Here is an 18,499-nt window from a genome sequence, read left to right as displayed (position 1 = left end):
CCTCCCAAGTGATGGGATTAAAGATGAGCGCCACCACACCTGGCTTTGGCTTCTGTCTACCTTTTTTTGAGGCCAGCTCTTTCTGTGGCCTAGACAATTAGGCTTAAACTGTTTGGTGGGAGAGTCCTGGGGGTCCTCTTGTCTCCACCTCCCCAGCACTGGGATTATAAACATGAGTCACAATGCCTGGCTATTTTTTTTTTTTTTTTGGTTCGTGGGGTCTGGGGATCTAACATAGAGAGCCGAAATGGCTCACCTCTGCAAGCAACTCTTGCAGGAGCGGCACAAAGAGGAGAGGATATGCAGGGATTTGATGTATACTTTATTTTTGAACAAAAAGATAGTCAAGGGAATAAAGTAAGATCTCATAACCCTATACCTTTTGAGCGGTTGAGAGAATTAAAAGCAGCTTGCGTGCAATATGGCCCTACAGCTCCTTTCACGCTTGCTATTACAGACTCGATGGCATTTGAGGCGCTCCCTCCAGGGGACTGGAAACAAGTAGCAAAGGCATGTTTGTCAGGAGGAGACTATTTATTGTGGAAAACAGGATATATGGAGAACTGTCAGGCTATTGCTGAGGTGAATAAGGCTCAGGGAGTACCTATTACTTTTAATGTGCTGGCAGGAGAGGGACCAGATTGGGAATTTGAGAATCCATTGAAGTTTGATGTAGGCGTTTATGCTCAGGTTAATGCACAAGCTAAAAAGGCTTGACGTAAACTTCCATCTATTGGGAGGGGGACTGAAGACTTGTCAAAAATTAGACAAGGACCTGATGAGTTATATCAAAACTTTGTGGATAGATTATTACAGGCTGCTAACAGACTGGTTGGAGATTCTGAAGCAGGACTTGCACTTGTAAAATTATTAGCCTATGAGAATGCTAACTCTGCTTGTCAAGCGGCCTTGAGGCCATTTAGGAGAAAGGGGAACATAACTGATTACATTAGTCTATGTTCTGACATAGGTCCATCCTATACACAAGGGCTAGCTTTGGCTGCTGCCCTTCAAGGGAAGTCAGTAAAGGAGGTTCTTTTTCATCAACAAAAGGATAATAAGAGAAAAGTTAATGCTCCCCCAGGGAGTTGTTTTGGATGTGGTAAAATGGGACATCAGGTGAGACAATGTCCTCAGAAGCAAAAGAATGATTCACCCAGAAAGGAACCAGAGTTGTGCCCAAAGTGTAAAAGGGGCAAACACTGGGCCAATGAATGTAAATCTAAATATGATTATATGGGGAATCTTCTCCTGCAGGGAAACAGGAGAAGGGGCCAGCTCCAGGCCCTGCAACAATGTTATGGAGCACTACAGAACTTTATCCCCAGCAAAACAATCCATTCAGGACCTCTGCAGAGCAACCCCAGGCAGCGCAGGACTGGACCTCAGTTCTGCCACCTCTACAGTATTAGCACCAAAGATGGGAATGTATTCCTTACCAATAGGTGTTTATGGGCCATTGCCTAAAGGATCTGTTGGGCTACTGTTAGGGAGAAGTAGCTCTACCATGAAAGAAATTTTAGTAACACCTGGAGTGATTGATTCTGATTATGAAGGGGAAATTAAAGTTATGACCCATTCACCTAGAGGAAGATCAGTAATTAATAAGGGACAATGATTAGCAAAATTAATATTGCTCCCCCAATTGCAAACTAAGAATGCTAGTAAAAGGGAAAAAAGAGGTGATGTAGGTTTTGGTTCTTCAGATGCTTACTGGATCCAGGCCATTGGATCACAGAGACCAGAATTAACTTTGTATATTAATGGTAGAAAGTTCCAGGGTTTATTAGATACAGGAGTTGATCAGTGGCCTCCTAATTGGCCTAAACAATTCTCTGTGACTCAGTTGCAGGGAACAGGACAGACTCAAAGCCCAGAACAAAGCAGTGATTTGTTACAATGGAGAGATGAAAAAGTGCCTAGAGGAACTATTCAGCCATATATTGTTCCAGGTTTACCTGTAAACCTGTGGGGAGGGGATGTCATGAGTTGTATAGGAATTTATCTTTATAGTCCTAATGATACAGTTTCCAATCAAATGTTAAATCAGGGGCTCTTGCCGACTCAAGGTTTGGGCAAAAATGGACAAGGGTGGCTAGAGCCTGTATCACCAGTACCTAGGCCTCCAGGGGCAGGCTTGGGGTATTTTTAGAGGGGGTCATTGGACAACCTGTACCTCATGCAGATCCCATAACTTGGAAGAGTGGGGACCCTGTGTGGGTGGATCAATGGTCTCTTACTGCTGAGAAAATTCAGGCGGCAGAGCAGTTAGTACATGAACAGCTTGAAAGCGGTCATATTGCCCCTTCAAATTCACCTTGGGATTCTCCAATTTTTGTTATAAAAAAGAAGTCTGGAAAATGGAGGTTATTACAGGATCTTAGAAAGGTAAATGAAACAATGGAATTGATGGGAACTTTGCAACCGGGATTGCCTATGCCTTCTGCTATTCCTAAAGATACTTATAAAATTATATTAGATTTAAAAGATTGTTTTTCTACTATTCCTCTTGCTCCTCAAGATTGTAAAAGATTTGCCTTTAGTGTGCCATCTATCAATTTTAAGGAGCCCATGAAAAGATAGCATTGGAAAGTATTGCCCCAGGGTATGGCTAACAGCCCCACCTTGTGTCAAAAGTTTGTGGCTCAAGCTGTAACAAAGACTACACAGGCCTATCCTCAGGTATATATTATTCATTATATGGATGATATTCTCCTGGCGTTCAAACAAGAGGGATTATTATTAACAGCTTACTTGCATTTACAGGGAGCCTTAAAAGAGCAAGGATTAATTATAGCTCCAAATAAGGTTCAAACTGAGCCACCATATTCATATTTAGGACACAGATTATATCCAAAAACCATATTCCCACAAAAAAATCAACTCAGGAAAGATGGGTTACGAACCTTAAATGATTTTCAAAAGCTTTTGGGAGATATTAATTGGTTTAGACCTCATTTAAGAATTAGTACTGGAGAATTAAAGCCTCTCTTTGACATTTTAAAAGGAGATCCAAATCCAAAGTCTGTACGTCAGTTAACAGATGAGGGACGTAAGGCATTAGCCTTAGTAGAACAAGCTATTGAAAAACAACAAATTCAATATATAGATTATTCTCGGGGATGGGCTGCATATGTTCTGGCCACTGAACACACTCCAACTACAGTTTTATGGCAAGAAGGACCTCTATTGTGGCTACATTTACCTGTTTCTCCTGCTAGATTGTTAACTCCTTTATTATGAAGCAGTGGCTTGTTTAATTCAAATGGCTCAAGTAAACTCTAGAAAATATTTTGGTAAGGAACCAGCTATTATAGGGGTTCCTTTTACAAAGCAACAAGTAGACTGGCTGTTTCAAAATGTGGACTCTTGGGCTATTGCTTTTGCAAATTATCCTGGTATTATAGATAATCATTTCCCTAAAGACAAGTTGTTGCAATGTGCAAATTCTCATTCCTTCATTTTCCCCCGCACAGTCAGGGCAGTGCCTATTGAAGATGCTTTAGTTGTGTTTACAGATGGATCCTCTAATGGCAAAGCAGCATATGTCATTCAAGAACAGTCTTACTCACTTTTTACTCCCCCAGCATCAGCTCAAATAGTGGAACTTAGAGCTGTAGCTACAGTATTTAATGTTTAACTGCAAATCCATTTAATTTGTATACTGATAGTCAATATATTGCTAGAGCTTTACAGGTACTTGAAACTGTGTCTTGTATTAAAACTGCAAATACTCAAGGGCAAGATTTGTTTAGTCAAATACAGAGATGCATACATGCTTGCTTTCATCCTTGTTTTCTGGGTCACATAGGAGCTCATTCAGGCCTTCCACTGAGAGACCAGAAAGAAATAACACGTAACTAATTAAACAATGACACTGCCATTGTAGGACAAACCATTGTGAACAAGGAGGATCCCGGGCTCGGCTCAGATAAGGAACTAACTGATTAAAGTGCCAACCTTTGCTTCTGTAACTCATGCTCGCTTGCTCAACAGGACATTCCAGTGTTGTGCCACGACCCCTGACCAGGAGCCAAGACCCCCGGTCACCCAGGAATCACCTAGAGGACCGCCACAGAAGCCGAGACACTTGAATGTAAAAGCAACAGGTTTCTTTTAATGTCAAGCTTAAGCAGGGACTCAATCCACACAGACCGATGCAGCGGGAGTGGGAGAGAGCCTCGACCTTCTAAAAGTAGGGGTTTATAAAGGAAAAGAGTGGGAAGGGGGAAAAGGGGTTACATCACATAGCATCTTTTAAAATGATTGGTTCCAAGAAGGCGCGCGCGGGAACATTTCTAGTTGCTCATCTCTGGTCAGCAGACTGCTTGCAGATCCTATCTTTTGCAAGGGGCCGGAGGCCCCCACAGCTAAGTATTTCTGGAATGTCCTGTTGAGCAAGCGAGCATGAGTTTCAGAAGCAAAGGTCGACACTTTAATCAGTTAGTTCCTTATCTGAGCCGAGCCCAGGATCCTCCTTTGTTCACAATGGTTTGTCCTACAATGGCAGTGTCATTGTTTAATTAGTTACGTGTTATTTCTTTCTGGTCTCTCATTTCCCCCTCTCTATATGTCTTGGGGAGCCTATCTAGGGTCCCTATTTGAGTGTTTAAATATTTCCTGTATCTATGTTGGTTGTCACTGGTTGGTAGGAGTAATTTCTTTGTACCATCAATTGGATGGTGCCTAGCCGTTGTTTCATAAACTGTACCAGCTTATTTAAAATACAGGGGCCAAAAGTAAGCAATAGAAGTAGGATGAGTAGGGGTCCTAGGAGGGTGGATATCAAGGTAGTGAACCAGGGGGAGCGATTGAACCATGATTCAAACCATCCTTCTTGAAGTATGCGTTCACGTTGCCGCTTCTCTAATCCCTCCCTTATTTTAGTCATTGATTTTTTAATTACTCCAGAATGATCAACATAGAAGCAACATTCTTCTCCTAAAGCTTGACATAGTCCCCCTTGTTGTAGAAGGAGTAAATCTAAACCCCTTCTATTTTGAAGAACTACCTCCGCTAGGGAAGTAAGTGACTCTTGTAAATGGGAGATTGACTTTTCTAATTCTTGGATGTCTGAGTCTATTGCTATTCTGAGGTCAGTGTACTGTTGGTTCTGAGTCACTATGGAAGCTATTCCCGTTCCTGCTCCTGCAAGTCCCAAACCTAGTAGTAAACTAACAGTTAGGGCGGTAATCGGCTCTCTCTTTGTTCTGATTAAGTCTACACCCAGATAGCGGTTCATCTCTTCAGCTGAGTAGTAGGTTATTTTAGGGGTTAATCGTACCTGAACACAGGAATCCTCAGCAGTGGTTAGCACAGCTGCATTAATGCAGGGTGTGAGCCCTGTATTGCAAACCCACCAAGAGTCTTCAGAGGGAATAAGATAGGAGGAAGAGGCATTGAGAAAAATGGTCTGATCACATAAAGGAGAGGGAATTGAGTTAGATTGGGCACCAGTGACACATAGTCCTTGTCCGGATACCTGTTGGAGGGTAAGTTTTATATTTCTTGGCTGTTGCCATCTGCATTTGTTTATATCTGATGATACATTATATGAATCAGAGACTGCGACCCCTTCATAAAATGGGGGCCTCGCATTATAGCATAACCAACAGGATTCGGTGAGATCAGGTCTAGAGGAGTTAAGGAAATGATAGGTAGAGTCTAAGAGTGAGAAAAGAGGGTTGTGTTCTTCTTCTTGCATTAAATCCCTGCTAGGGTTTCTTTCTGTGTCTTCTGAAGGCCTCCCTGGAGGTTTTTGTGTTGTCATTTTATAGGCTTGTGATGGGGGGGGGATGGGGCTTTGAAGGAGGTAGGGTCCTGGTGTTATTATGTGGGGCAAGGGGTTTGACTGGTGCGGCTTGAGTTAAAGCCTTATTGGGCCCTATAGCCTGGGGTGGCTGTAGGGGTGTAATTTTTAAGAGAATGGTGAACAGGACTCCATTGTTATATCCTGACTGGTAGAGTCGCAATCCCCAAGTAATCTCTGCATCCCATTTTGTCTCCTTTTTTCCTGCTTCAGTAAAGGAAACGACAATGGGATTACATGTAGGTTGCCTCGGGGTACATTGAGTGGCCTTGCTCCTTCGGATCTTAATGAGGCTCGAGGGGGATGGCTTTACCCAAGAACAAGTCCCAGTCTGTTCACATCCCCATGCTTTACAATAAAAATCTGCTTCTCCCCCACATTTTGAGATTTTCCTCCTATCTGTGGGGACTGGACATACATAAAAGCAGGTGCCCTGTAAGGTTTGCATGGCAGTATAAGTTCCACATCCTGGGATTCCTATCCTGCCTTGGTGATGGGGGTCCTGTTTAAAAAGGGCACATAAGTCTAGAGTCAGATTGGGCCACCAAGTTCCAGGGGGATGTGTTTCCCAAGTTTGCATTACCACCTGTTTGGAACTAGGGGTGATGATCTGCCAGAAAATGTTATGTGGGAGATGAGGGTTTCTAGCAGCCCAGCAAACCTGGCTATTAATTAAGCAAACAGTAAGTAACAGTATCAGTACTTGTTTTAATTTGGGTCTTTCTGGTGGAGGCGGAGCTTCAGTGGGTCCTCTGGGTCGGGATGGCTCATCCATGTGTCTCCAGCTTGCCAGGGAAGCGGCTTTACGTGGGTCCAATGGATCCATGAAGTGATGCCATCTACCTTTATGGCTGTGGGAGTGGTCATCAGCACGATGTAGGGGCCTTTCCATCTGGGTTCTAAGGACCTCCGTTGGTATCTTCTGACGAGTACTTTGTCTCCTGGTTGGAACCTGTGGGGTTTTGGGGGAGCAACAGTCTCATATACAGCCCTTAAATGTGGCCAGATCTCTTTGTGAGTGAGCTGTAAACGCTTTAAAGAGCGAATTAGGTCCTGGTCATCCATTTGTTCTAGAAGGTCAATTTGGAGGCTTGGGATAATAGGAGGAGGCACTCCAAACATTATCTCAAAAGGGGTCAGACACATATGATATGGGGAGTTCCGAACTCGGAACAAAGCAAAGGGAAGGAGAGACACCCAGTCAGCGCCGGTCTCTAAAGCTAATTTAGTCAAGGTCTCTTTTAGAGTTCTATTTATTCTTTCTACCTGTCCTGAACTCTGAGGGCGATAAGCACAGTGCAACTTCCAATTGGCCCCCAGTGCAGTGGCTATTCCCTGACTTACCTGAGATATGAAAGCTGGTCCGTTGTCTGAACCTAGAGAGATTGGGAATCCATACCTGGGCAATATCTCTTCTAGTATCTTCTTAGCAACCACCTGCACAGTCTCTGTTTTTGTAGGGAAGGCTTCTACCCAGCCTGAAAATGTATCTATAAACACTAGGAGATACTTATATGCTGTTTTTCCAGTCCTAATTTCAGTAAAGTCTAATTCCCAATAGGTTCCTGGTCTGGTTCCTCTCAGTCTGGTTCCTGGATTGGAGGGAAGAGCTGTAGCATTAGTCATACAGCAAGGCTGGCAATTAGATACAATTTGCTCAATGATCTGACTGGCATTTTTTATTTTGAGGTGGGAGTTACGCAGTAACTCCTGCATCCGCTTGATTCCTAGATGGGAAGAATGGTGGATCTTTTTTAGAATTCTCTGTCCCAATCTTTGAGGTAGAATCAGGCGGCCATCCTCTGTTTTCCACCAGTCATCAGACTGTTGGGCTCCTTTTAATTGTTTAATCCATGTTAAGTCTTCTGAGGTGTATTTTGGAACGTCTGGAAGTTTTCTGCCTCCGGGGTCTACCAGGACAGGGGCTATCCTAGTTGCCAGGGCCACACGTTTGGCTGTCTGGTCAGCTAAGTTGTTTCCTTGGGGAATTAGTCCGTCCCCTTTTTGGTGTCCTGAACAGTGAATGATAGCCACCTGTGTAGGGCCCCAGAGGGCTTGGAGCAGATCTAGGATCTCTTGCTTGTTTTTAATGGTTTTTCCTTCAGCTGTCAAGAGCCCCCTCTCTCTGTATATTGCTCCATGGACATGTGCCGTAGCAAATGCGTAACGGCTGTCCGTATATATGTTTAGTTTTTTATTAGCCCCTAGTTGTAAGGCTTTGGTGAGGGCTATAAGTTCTGCCTTTTGGGCTGATGTGCCTGCTGGAAGAGACTCTGCCCAAATGACATCTGTCCCCGATGTGACTGCGGCCCCCGCGTACCTGTGTCCATCCTGGATGAAGCTGCTGCCATCTGTAAACCAGGTTACTTCAGCGTCTTTGAGGGGGGTGTCCTTGAGATCTGGCCTTACGCTGTACACGTGAGCCAGTATCTCCACACAGTCATGGAGAGGCATCTCCAAGTCCGGAACAGGCAACAGAGTGGCGGGGTTCAGAGTAATGGGGGTCTGGAAAGTTATTCTGGCTGGATTCAGGAGCAGAGTCTGATAGTGGACCATGCGGGCGTTGCTGAGCCAGCGGTCCAGCGGTTGCTTTAGCACTCCCTCAATGGCGTGAGGGGTGGCAACCGTAAGGTTTTGCCCCAAAGTCAGCTTGTCTGCATCCTTGACTAGAAGGGCTGTGGCAGCTATAATCCTCAGACATGGGGGCCACCCTGCTGCTACAGTGTCCAGTTTCTTTGACAAGTAGGCAACAGGGCGCCGCCAGGGTCCTAAGCTTTGGGCGAGGACTCCCTTTGCTATCCCATTATGTTCATCTATGAAGAGCATAAATGGCTTAGTCACATCAGGGAGGCTTAGGGCCGGGGCTTCTAGAAGGCATACCTTTAAGTCATCAAAAGCTTGTTGGTGATGATCTGTCCATTGGAAAGGCTGGTTTTCCTTGGTGGCTTCATATAGAGGTTTTGCCAATTCCGCGAATCCAGGGATCCACAGACGGCAGAAGCCTGCTGTGCCAAGGAATTCTCTAACTTGCCTGGGTGAGGTTGGTGTTGGGATCCGGAGAACAGTCTCTTTCCGGGCATCTGACAGCCAGCGTTGCCCATCCCGGAGGATGTATCCTAGGTATGTCACCCGCTGCTTGCAGATCTGGGCCTTTTTAGCAGAGGCCCGGTATCCCAGATTGCCCAACGTCTGTAGGAGGTCTCTGGTTCCCGCCAGGCATATCTCTTGGCTGACTGCTCCTATTAAAAGATCATCCACATATTGTAACAGAGTAAGTCCTGGGTTACGTACCCGGAAGTTTGAGAGATCTTCATGTAAAGCCTCATCGAAGATTGTAGGAGAGTTTTTCAATCCTTGAGGCAGCCGAGTCCAGGTGAGTTGGCCGTTGATTCCAATGTCCGGATCATGCCATTCAAAATCAAAGTATGGTTGGCTCTGTGGGGCTAAGGGTAGGCTAAAGAACGCATCTTTTAAGTCCAGGACAGTATACCAAATGAGCTGAGGTGTTAGGCTTCCCAACAAAGTATAAGGATTAGGAACTGTTGGGTGGATATCCATTGTTCTTTTATTTACTTCCCTCAGATCCTGGACTGGGCGGTAGTCGTTTGAGTTAGGCTTTTTCACTGGTAGGAGGGGAGTGTTCCAAGCTGACTGGACTGGCTTTAGGACCCCCAACTGGAGGAGCCGTCTGATGTGGGGGGTGATCCCCTGTTTGGCCTCCATTGGCATTGGGTATTGTCGTACCCTAACTGGTGTGGCTCCGGGTTTTAGTTCCACCAGTATGGGGGGCCTGTGTTGTGCATATCCCATCCCACCAGTTTCTGCCCAAGCTTGCAGATATGCCATCAACCAGGAAGAATCTAAAAGTTCCCCCTCCTTTGCATGTTTTTGGAAAAGCCTGTATTCTTCTGTTAGATTGGTAGTTACAAGAATTTGGGCTATTGTAGCCTTTAATTTGGGTGAAGATCCACCCATGGCAGAAACTTGTGCCCCCTGTTCTGAAAAGGATATCTGGGCTTTCATTTTAGATAACAAGTCACGTCCCAACAATGGATATGGACATTCAGGTATGACCAGGAAGGAGTGGGTCACCTGGTTGGTGCCTAAATTAACAGTCCTCCTAGTTGTCCATTGGTAAGGTTTGGTGCCTGTGGCTCCCTGGACCCAGGTAGTTTTCTTTGTCATGGGCCCCTCTGCTTGTAATAGTACCGAATTTTCTGCCCCAGTATCCACCATAAAAGTTATTTTCTTCCCCTCCACATCAAGGGTTAGCCTGGGCTCAGGGAGGGGAACTGAGCCCTGTCCCCCTCAGTCACTGTCTTCTTTACTGGCTGCCAGGATATTAGTCCGTTGTTTATTTTTGGGACAATCTCGGACCCAATGTCCTTCCTCCTTACAGTATGCACATTGATTCTTTCTTACCTTAGATTTTGTTCCTTTATTGTCTCCCTTCCAATGGGGTCTCCTCATGCAAGTGGTGTCCTGGGTGGTGAGATTTCCAGTGGCAGCCAGAATTTCCTTAAGATCTTGACGATGCTTGGTCTGTTGTAGTTCTAAGATCTTAGTTAAATTTCTTTCCTGTCTCCTTTCTCGTTTAATTTCTTTTTCCTCTATGCTTTCTCTTTTATCAAAGACCTTTTCCGCCACTGCTACTAAGTCCCTAATATTTTTCTCTCCTAACCTTTCTAATGACTGTAACTTTTTCTTAATATCAGGGGCGGCCTGATTAATAAAAGCAAACATGACAGTAGTAGCCGCTTCCCCTGACTCAGGCTCATATGGAGTGTATCTGAGGAAGGCTTCTTGGAGTCTTTCTAGGTAAGCGGCTGGACTCTCATCTGGTCCCTGTCTGACATCATATACCTTGGACATATTGGCAGGCTTTCTTGCTGCTGCCCTGAGACCCGCTAACAGAGTCCGGCGATAGATCAGGAGTCTCTCCCTACCTTGTGCCGTATTGTAGTCCCAGGTGGGGCGGGTAGTCGGGAAACTGCCATTTATTATGGCAGGGTCGGTGGTGGGATCTCCTGTAGGCCCTGGAACGAGTTTGCAGGCACTTTCAATGATCCTGCCTCGCTCCTCAGTGGTGAACAAAACCTGTAGGAGCTGCTGACAATCATCCCAGGTGGGCTGGTGGGTGAAGAGCACAGTTTCTAACAGATTAGTCAGTCCCCTAGGATTCTCAGAGAAGGGAGCATTCTGAGAATGCCAGTTGTACAGGTCACTGGTGGCAAAAGGCCAATAGTGAAAGGGCTGATTCCCATCCGCATCAATGGGTCCAGCAGGGTGGAGCGGTAGAGCCACTGTCTGGTCAGGGACTTGTGGGGTAGCTGCCCTCCGGCTCCGTGTAGCCTGAGCTGGTCCCTGTGGATTTGGAGGCAGGCTGGCTGGGGCTGGGGCCTCTAATGGAGGTTGGGGAGGATTAGGGTTGGGAGGAGGTACATAGGGGGGAGGGAAGATGTCGATTTCCTCGTTTCCTCCTGTGAGGATGGGGGCCGTCACCTTTGCAGTGGGTTTGGTATCTCTTTTAGGGGAGGCGGCCAGCACCTGTGAAGAAAGGGGTAGGGGAGGAAGGAAGGGCTTTATCCAAGGAAGAGGTTCTTCTATCAAATTTCTCCAGGTTGCAATATAAGGAATTTGGTCAGGGTGTCTACTCCTAGGACGAAAAACAATTTTTTCAACTTCTAATATGGTATTCAGGTGAAAAGTTCCCTCTGGTGGCCATCCTACATTAAAGGTGGGCCACTCAGAGGTACAGAGCGTGATCCATTTGCCTTTCTTAACAGCTATTCCACCTTTCGGGCGCCACTTTTGACATCCTTCCAGTGTGCCAGACAGAGTCCTAGAGGAGAAGAAGGTGTCTGTCCCATGTTATAAACGTCCAGGGAAAAGCGTCCGTAGGATCAGGGTGAACGTAACACACAGACATACAAGTACAACACAAACACAGAGGGCCCAATAGAGAGTTATGTGCACTTCAGAGCTAAATTCAAATCCGTGATGGCCAAATGAGTCTGTGTCCTTAAGAGACAGCTCAACAATACCAAACACGATACAAATGGGAGCTGGTCTCCCCAAATCCGTGATGGCCAAATGAGTCTGTGTCCTTAAGGGACGGCTCAACAATACCAAACACGGTACAAATGGGAGGTGGTCTCCTCAGTAGGTTGGCTCTGTCCTCCAGGACAGGGTCCCTACTCAAATGAGGGGGCAAGACGTCTCAAGCCTCCTCCAGGTCTGCCCTTACGGTGCGTCCACCAGGGACATAAGACCTGTCCAAAATTACAGGACTACAAATGCCATGAATGCGGCTTGCCAGCAAACTGAAAGTAAAAGGGAAAAAAAAGAAAAGGAAAAGGAGCGCTCAGTTACTCACCCGGCCAGTCAGAGAAGAAACCTTCGGGGTCTTGGGTTCGTTGGGGGGTCTCTAGGGATCCCGGACGAGCCCCCAAGATGTTGTGCCACGACCCCTGACCAGGAGCCAAGACCCCCGGTCACCCAGGAATCACCTAGAGGACCGCCACAGAAGCCGAGACACTCGAATGTAAAAGCAACAGGTTTCTTTTAATGTCAAGCTTAAGCAGGGACTCAATCCACACAGACCGACGCAGCGGGAGTGGGAGAGAGCCTCGACCTTCTAAAAGTAGGGGTTTATAAAGGAAAAGAGTGGGAAGGGGGAAAAGGGGTTACATCACATAGCATCTTTTAAAATGATTGGTTCCAAGAAGGCGCGCGCGGGAACATTTCTAGTTGCTCATCTCTGGTCAGCAGACTGCTTGCAGATCCTATCTTTTGCAAGGGGCCGGAGGCCCCCACAGCTAAGTATTTCTGGAATGTCCTGTTGAGCAGGCGAGCATGAGTTTCAGAAGCAAAGGTCGGCACTTTAATCAGTTAGTTCCTTATCTGAGCCGAGCCCGGGATCCTCCTTTGTTCACAATGGTTTGTCCTATAATGGCAGTGTCATTGCTTAATTAGTTACGTGTTATTTCTTTCTGGTCTCTCACCAGAAATACTTAGCTCTGGGGGCCTCTGGCCCCTTGCAAAAGATAGGATCTGCAAGCAGTCTGCTGACCAGAGATGAGCAACTAGAAATGTTCCCGCGTGCGCCTTCTTGGAACCAATCATTTTAAAAGATGCTATGTGATGTAACCCTTTTGCCCCCTTCCCACTCTTTTCCTTTATAAACCCCTACTTTTAGAAGGTCGAGGCTCTCTCCCACTCCCGCTGCGTCGGTCTGTGTGGATTGAGTCCCTGCTTAAGCTTGACATTAAAAGAAACCTGTTGCTTTTACATTCGAGTGTCTTGGCTTCTGTGGTGGTCCTTTAGGTGACTCCTGGGTGACCGGGGGTCTTGGCTCCTGGTCAGGGGTCGTGGCACAACACCACGTCATTTAGCATTGGGAAATGATATGGCAGATAAAGCCACACAGATCATAGATATATCTCAATTGGAATTAGCTCAAAGATCTCATAATTTACATCATCAAAATAGTCAAAGTTTAAGAAAACAGTTTCAAATTACTAGAGAAGCTGCTAGGCAAATTGTGCGACAATGTAATACCTGTCCTGAATATCACTCAATTCCTCAGTATGGAATAAACCCTAGAGGATTAAAACCAAATCATCTGTGGCAGATGGATGTAACTTATATTCCTGAATTTGGAAAATTACAATATGTTCATGTGTCCATTGATACTTACTCAGGATTTCTGATGGCTACAGCACAGACTGGGGAAGCTACTAAACATGTCATAGCACATTGCATCAAATGTTTTGCTGTAGCAGGTATGTCATTAATTATAAAGACAGATAATGGTACAGGTTACACTAGTCAATCTTTTCAGCGCTTTGTGCTCAATGATCAATTGTTCACAAAACAGGCATACCTTATAACCCTCAGGGACAAGGAATTGTTAAAGGTGCTCATGGAGCTTTAAAAAATCAATTATAAAAAATAAAAAAGGGGGAGTTATATCCTTGGTCACCACAATGCTTTAAATCATGTACTCTTTATTTAAAATTTTTAAAATGTGGATGCATCTGGTCATTCTGCTGCAGACAGATTATGGCATCCTAGAATATTGGACACTTATGCTCAGGTTAGATGGAAGGACCCCATTGATGGACAATGCCATGGCCCCGGCCCAGTATTAATATGGGGAAGAGGGTATGTTTGTGTTTTCCCACAGGAGGCTGACAATGCCAGGTGGCTGCCAGAGAGGTTGGTCCAGTTCACAGGGACTGAACATCAGAAGAATGATGTCTCTGCTCCTGATGATGTGGATTCAACTCCCAATGATCCACAGTGAGCTTATGTTCCTGACCCACCCATCTTACACCCAGTAACTTGGGAACATAGAGAAATTATAGTCTTGGTAAACAATACTCGTTTACTAGGCATGCCATCCAGTAGGAATATGCAGTCTCATCAGAAATTTGGAGTCAATTATACTGGTCATGGCACTGGTATTCCTATATGCCTAACTAAAACAGAAGTAACTGGATGTTTAAAAATTCAACCAAGGAATGTGATTGTAAAGCAGTCAGCAGATAAAGGGAAAAAGGCAAGTCAAGGGTCTATTTCACAATTCTCTATTTGGCTCCCCTCAGGGAATCAAGTGAGAGGAGCCAAGTCACCAGATGCTTTTGCCCCCTGTGAGGGACAATCACCTTGGCATAATAGGTCTTTGCATTGGAAAAGGTGTTTTCGGACTGCTTACATCATGTGTAACATCTCTGGAACTAAAAGGCATGTGAAGGACTGGTCAGGAAATCCTGGAGCAGAAGGGAGTGGTAAATGGAACAATGACTGGCCTGGTGAACTCTCTGCTGGACTTTGGAGGTCTGATGAGGGCTTCCAACAGACTTATGGAAAGTTGCTTCAGCCATGGGAGGGGTGAGCATCACCTCCCCCAGGAATGACAGTTCTTTCCTCCCAAAGGGAAGGGTCATGGCTTGTGTTACTCCACCCTATGCTATGTTAATGGGAGACATAAATATTACATGGGCTGAGGAAATGTTCAATGTTACATGTAACAATTGTACTTTGTCTAATTGTGTTTTCAGAATTGTCCTCTGATAGAGTTATGATTTTTAAGCAACCAGCATTTGTCATGATTCCTGTTAATGTAACGAGGCCTTGGTATTCTGACAAGGGAATAGAGGTGTTACAGGAAGTAAAGAATACTTTAAGTAGACCAAAAAGAATGATAGGATTAGTAATTGCAGGCATCCTAGCTTTTGTTACATTGTTAGCTACTGCTACTACTGCAGCTGTTGCTTTGTCACAAGAAGTTCAAACTGCACATTTTGTTAATGATTTATCCAAAAATGTTTCTATTTCTCTAGGAACTCAAGTAGATATAGATACAAAACTGGAAGAAAAAATAGATCCTCTGTATGATGAGGTTACATATTTGGGTGAGGAGATACTAGGGTTGAAAGTTAGAACTCGTTTGGAGTGTCATGTAGATTTTCAATGGATCTGTGTTACTTCTAAAAATTATAATGATAGTCAACAGTGTTGGGAAAACATAAAAATGCCTCCAAGAGGTATTTGGCATAATGATAATATTTCCTTGGATCTGATTCAGTTACATTCAGAGATTCTGTCTTTGCAAAATAATCATCTTACTTTTGATGCAGCTAAAGCTGCTGATGACTTAATATCTGCTTTTAAGTCGGCTGGCCTGGATGGAATTCTCTCACTTCTTGGATAGGAAGCTTTGCTGCTTCAGGTGTTTTGTCTTTTGTCTCCTGATGATGTTTCCTGTCTCCTCATTCTGTGTCTGCTGCCCATACTCGTTAAATGCCTTTTGAGATCCACTATGGATATCTGTGCAGAAATACATGGAATACAGCAACAGACCCGACCTCAGTTTCCTGAGATATTATCTTAAAGCCCCTGCAGAGGCTGGTACTCAAAGATGGGTAAGATTCTCTCGAGTTAGGTCAACCTAAGACAGGGCATGAATGATGAAATTCATGTACCAATGACAGATAAGGCCTAAATGTTGTAGAGAACAATGGAAGACAGACACATTCTTTCTGCACCGAGGCCCAGTGTGGCCCTGTTCATAAAAATAATAAATAAAAAAGGGGGAATTGTCCAGAGCCATTTCGGCTGGACTTGTATCCATAGCTCTGGGCTTCTGGCAGCAAGACATTAGCAAAACTATAGCAGCCTACAGGTAAGCAATATTATGTAAATTCAGTGTGGAGAAGCCCTTAGGCAGCAAGACTTCAGCACCTACTTGTAAGCAAGATTATGCATATTCAGTCATTTGGCTGGTCTTTTGTACTGAGAAGTGATTGAAGTGCAAAAATTCTGTAACAGGAAGGGTTTTTTGATAGAAACTTGTGAAGCTCATATAGTCCATGGAAAAACAGTTTGTAAAAAGATATAAAATGGAATGCTGTGAAATGAACCCTGTTTCCAGTACTCGCTTGAGGCCTTGCTTCAGCCCTGAACTGGGGTGAATCCTTTCAGTCTTTCTTCTGTCTTTCCTTAATCCTCACTCTAAAACAGGCTCAAAATCTTTCAGCTAGCAGGCTCCAGCAGGGTACAAACTCACAGGCTCCCTAGAACAATCCTACCTGACAACGGATGCAGGTGGATTGTAACACAAGAAGGGTAAGTATTGGATAATCACGGACGTGCTTCTGGTTCATTGACTAGCCTTCACATATATCTAGGGAAATACGGTAAGTACATAACAAAGGGTCCACTGTAAACACAGTTAGAATTTGTTGCAACCTCACATGCTCCTTGAAATCATGAGGAATCCCATGTAACATGGGAGAAAAAAAAGCAGGCATGACTATGCTTTATGGTGACAGTGTATAAGACACTGCACAACATAATCTCCAGTGCTCCGAACAGTTTTTTGGCTATTGCACTGCAATGCTATCTTTACTTGCCAGAAAATAATAGCAATGTCTTTGGGTCAAATATAAGTCACGTACATATTTTTTTCTAGGATATACCCATTGAAGAACAAATATTTGGAGCTGTTTGTAAACTTTGAAAATCTGCATAGTTTTAATTGAATCTCAGATTTTCAATAATCAGAGCATTTGAGTATGATAAACACAGGGAGATGGAGGTCATAGGAGGCACTGAGAGTGCCACCAGAGATAAGAGGATGAAATTAAAAAAAAAAAAAAAAGGATGAACGTGACATTGCCGCCACCCTGTGGCTACATGCTGAATGGCAGGTCACCCTATGCTAGAATTTAAACCCAGCTGCAGATACAAAGGGCAAAGGAAACCAGCCACACTGATGCTGCAGGCGGGAATTGGCACAGAAGTTAGTCCTTTTGACTCTCAAGCCACAGGACACAGGTTCGAAGCACTGGGCCATAAGCAGGCCTGAGACACAAGAGGGCACTCGTGTGTGCTAGGGCACCTGGTATGCCCATATCCTGCATGTGTCCTCTTAACTCTTCTTGATCTCTCCCTTGCTCTCTCCTAGTTAAATAAGTAAACTACTTTGCCACCCCCCTTGTGTGTGGGGGGGGGGGCAATGAAAACGTGCTCAACACCGGTTTCTGAAGAGATAGCGCCTCCTAGGCCAGCACCTGTCATGTGTACTTGGCAATTTGATTCTGATAGAAGGTAAGCAAATCACTTCCTATTCAAGACAGGTCATGAAGGAATTCAAGAACCTATGGGAGTGGCATTCAACACACAAGCAAGAGTCCCAGCGCCTCTGTCATTGGGTGGAAAGGAAACAGCGCTCCTGACAAGTCCCGGAGTTGCCAGGCTCTCTCTCAAGAAACCTGCACCAGCATCCCTGCACGTTTCAGAAGAGGTGACACCTCATCATCACCAGTGACAAGGGTAAGTGAGCAGTCCACGGAAGTGGACTCAGACATTCTCGATGGTTTTCTAATCTCTGTATGTTTGATATGTGAGGCAGGCTCTCCTGCTCCATCAGCTGGCTTGGCGCTCGGGGAGGCCCTCCTTCTCCAGCCAATTAATGTAGCCTTTCTGGAGCAGTCTCATTGCCAGAGAAACACAGCCTCCCCGCCCTGCTCCTTAGCATTTCAGACAGCCCCATGACAGTAGGCTCACCACTTGTAAGTGAGGGGCTGAACCCGCAGAAATTGCTCAATTTGAACAAGAGCGACTCGGGATGGCCCATGGCACTGTGTCGGCCATCTTTGTGAATGATGTCAATCTGACCCTTTTTCTGAAGAGAGTCGAATGCTCTCACCCTAGGTTAGAGAATCGGGAGCTTTTTGGTCAAAGAGAAGGCCTCGAAGATGCAGGGACTCTCTGCGTGCTAGGGAAAGGGGGCCCCAGACACCCATGGGACTCAAGTGGTCACATGCGCAGGGGACACGCAGAGCTTCCAGGTGAAGAGAGAACCTTCCAGTGAGTCCTGAGCCCCTGCCTAGCAGGAGCACCGACGTCTGTTTGAGGCAGCTGGCACACAGGAGTCTCCCGAAAATGTGAGTCACGTCAACCCCATCCGCAAGAATCCATATCCTTTATGCCTTAGAGGCCCAGGGCAAAATTGCTGAAGCCAGCCCAGAAAGAATTAGGAGCGTCGCAGTCCAAACGTGTATTCTGAGGGTTTGGGTACCCCCACACACAGGCTCTGGAGAACCATCCTGACCCAACAATGCATGCAGGTGGAATGAAGGAAGGCTAAGTATTGCATCATCACGGACGTGCCACTCCTTC

General features: G+C 45.3%; 1 pseudogene; it reads right to left on the bottom strand.

Annotated features, from left to right (window-relative positions):
• Positions 1 to 6,696, bottom strand: part of LOC123458752 — a 29,715-nt pseudogene extending 23,019 nt beyond the window's left edge.
• Positions 6,697 to 18,499: the final 11,803 nt, after the last annotated feature.

The sequence above is a fragment of the Jaculus jaculus genome, chromosome 2 (genome assembly GCF_020740685.1).
Source record: "Jaculus jaculus isolate mJacJac1 chromosome 2, mJacJac1.mat.Y.cur, whole genome shotgun sequence".
Taxonomy (NCBI): domain Eukaryota; kingdom Metazoa; phylum Chordata; class Mammalia; order Rodentia; family Dipodidae; genus Jaculus; species Jaculus jaculus.
Note: the sequence above shows the minus strand (reverse complement) of the source record. Positions and strands in the feature narration are given on the sequence as shown.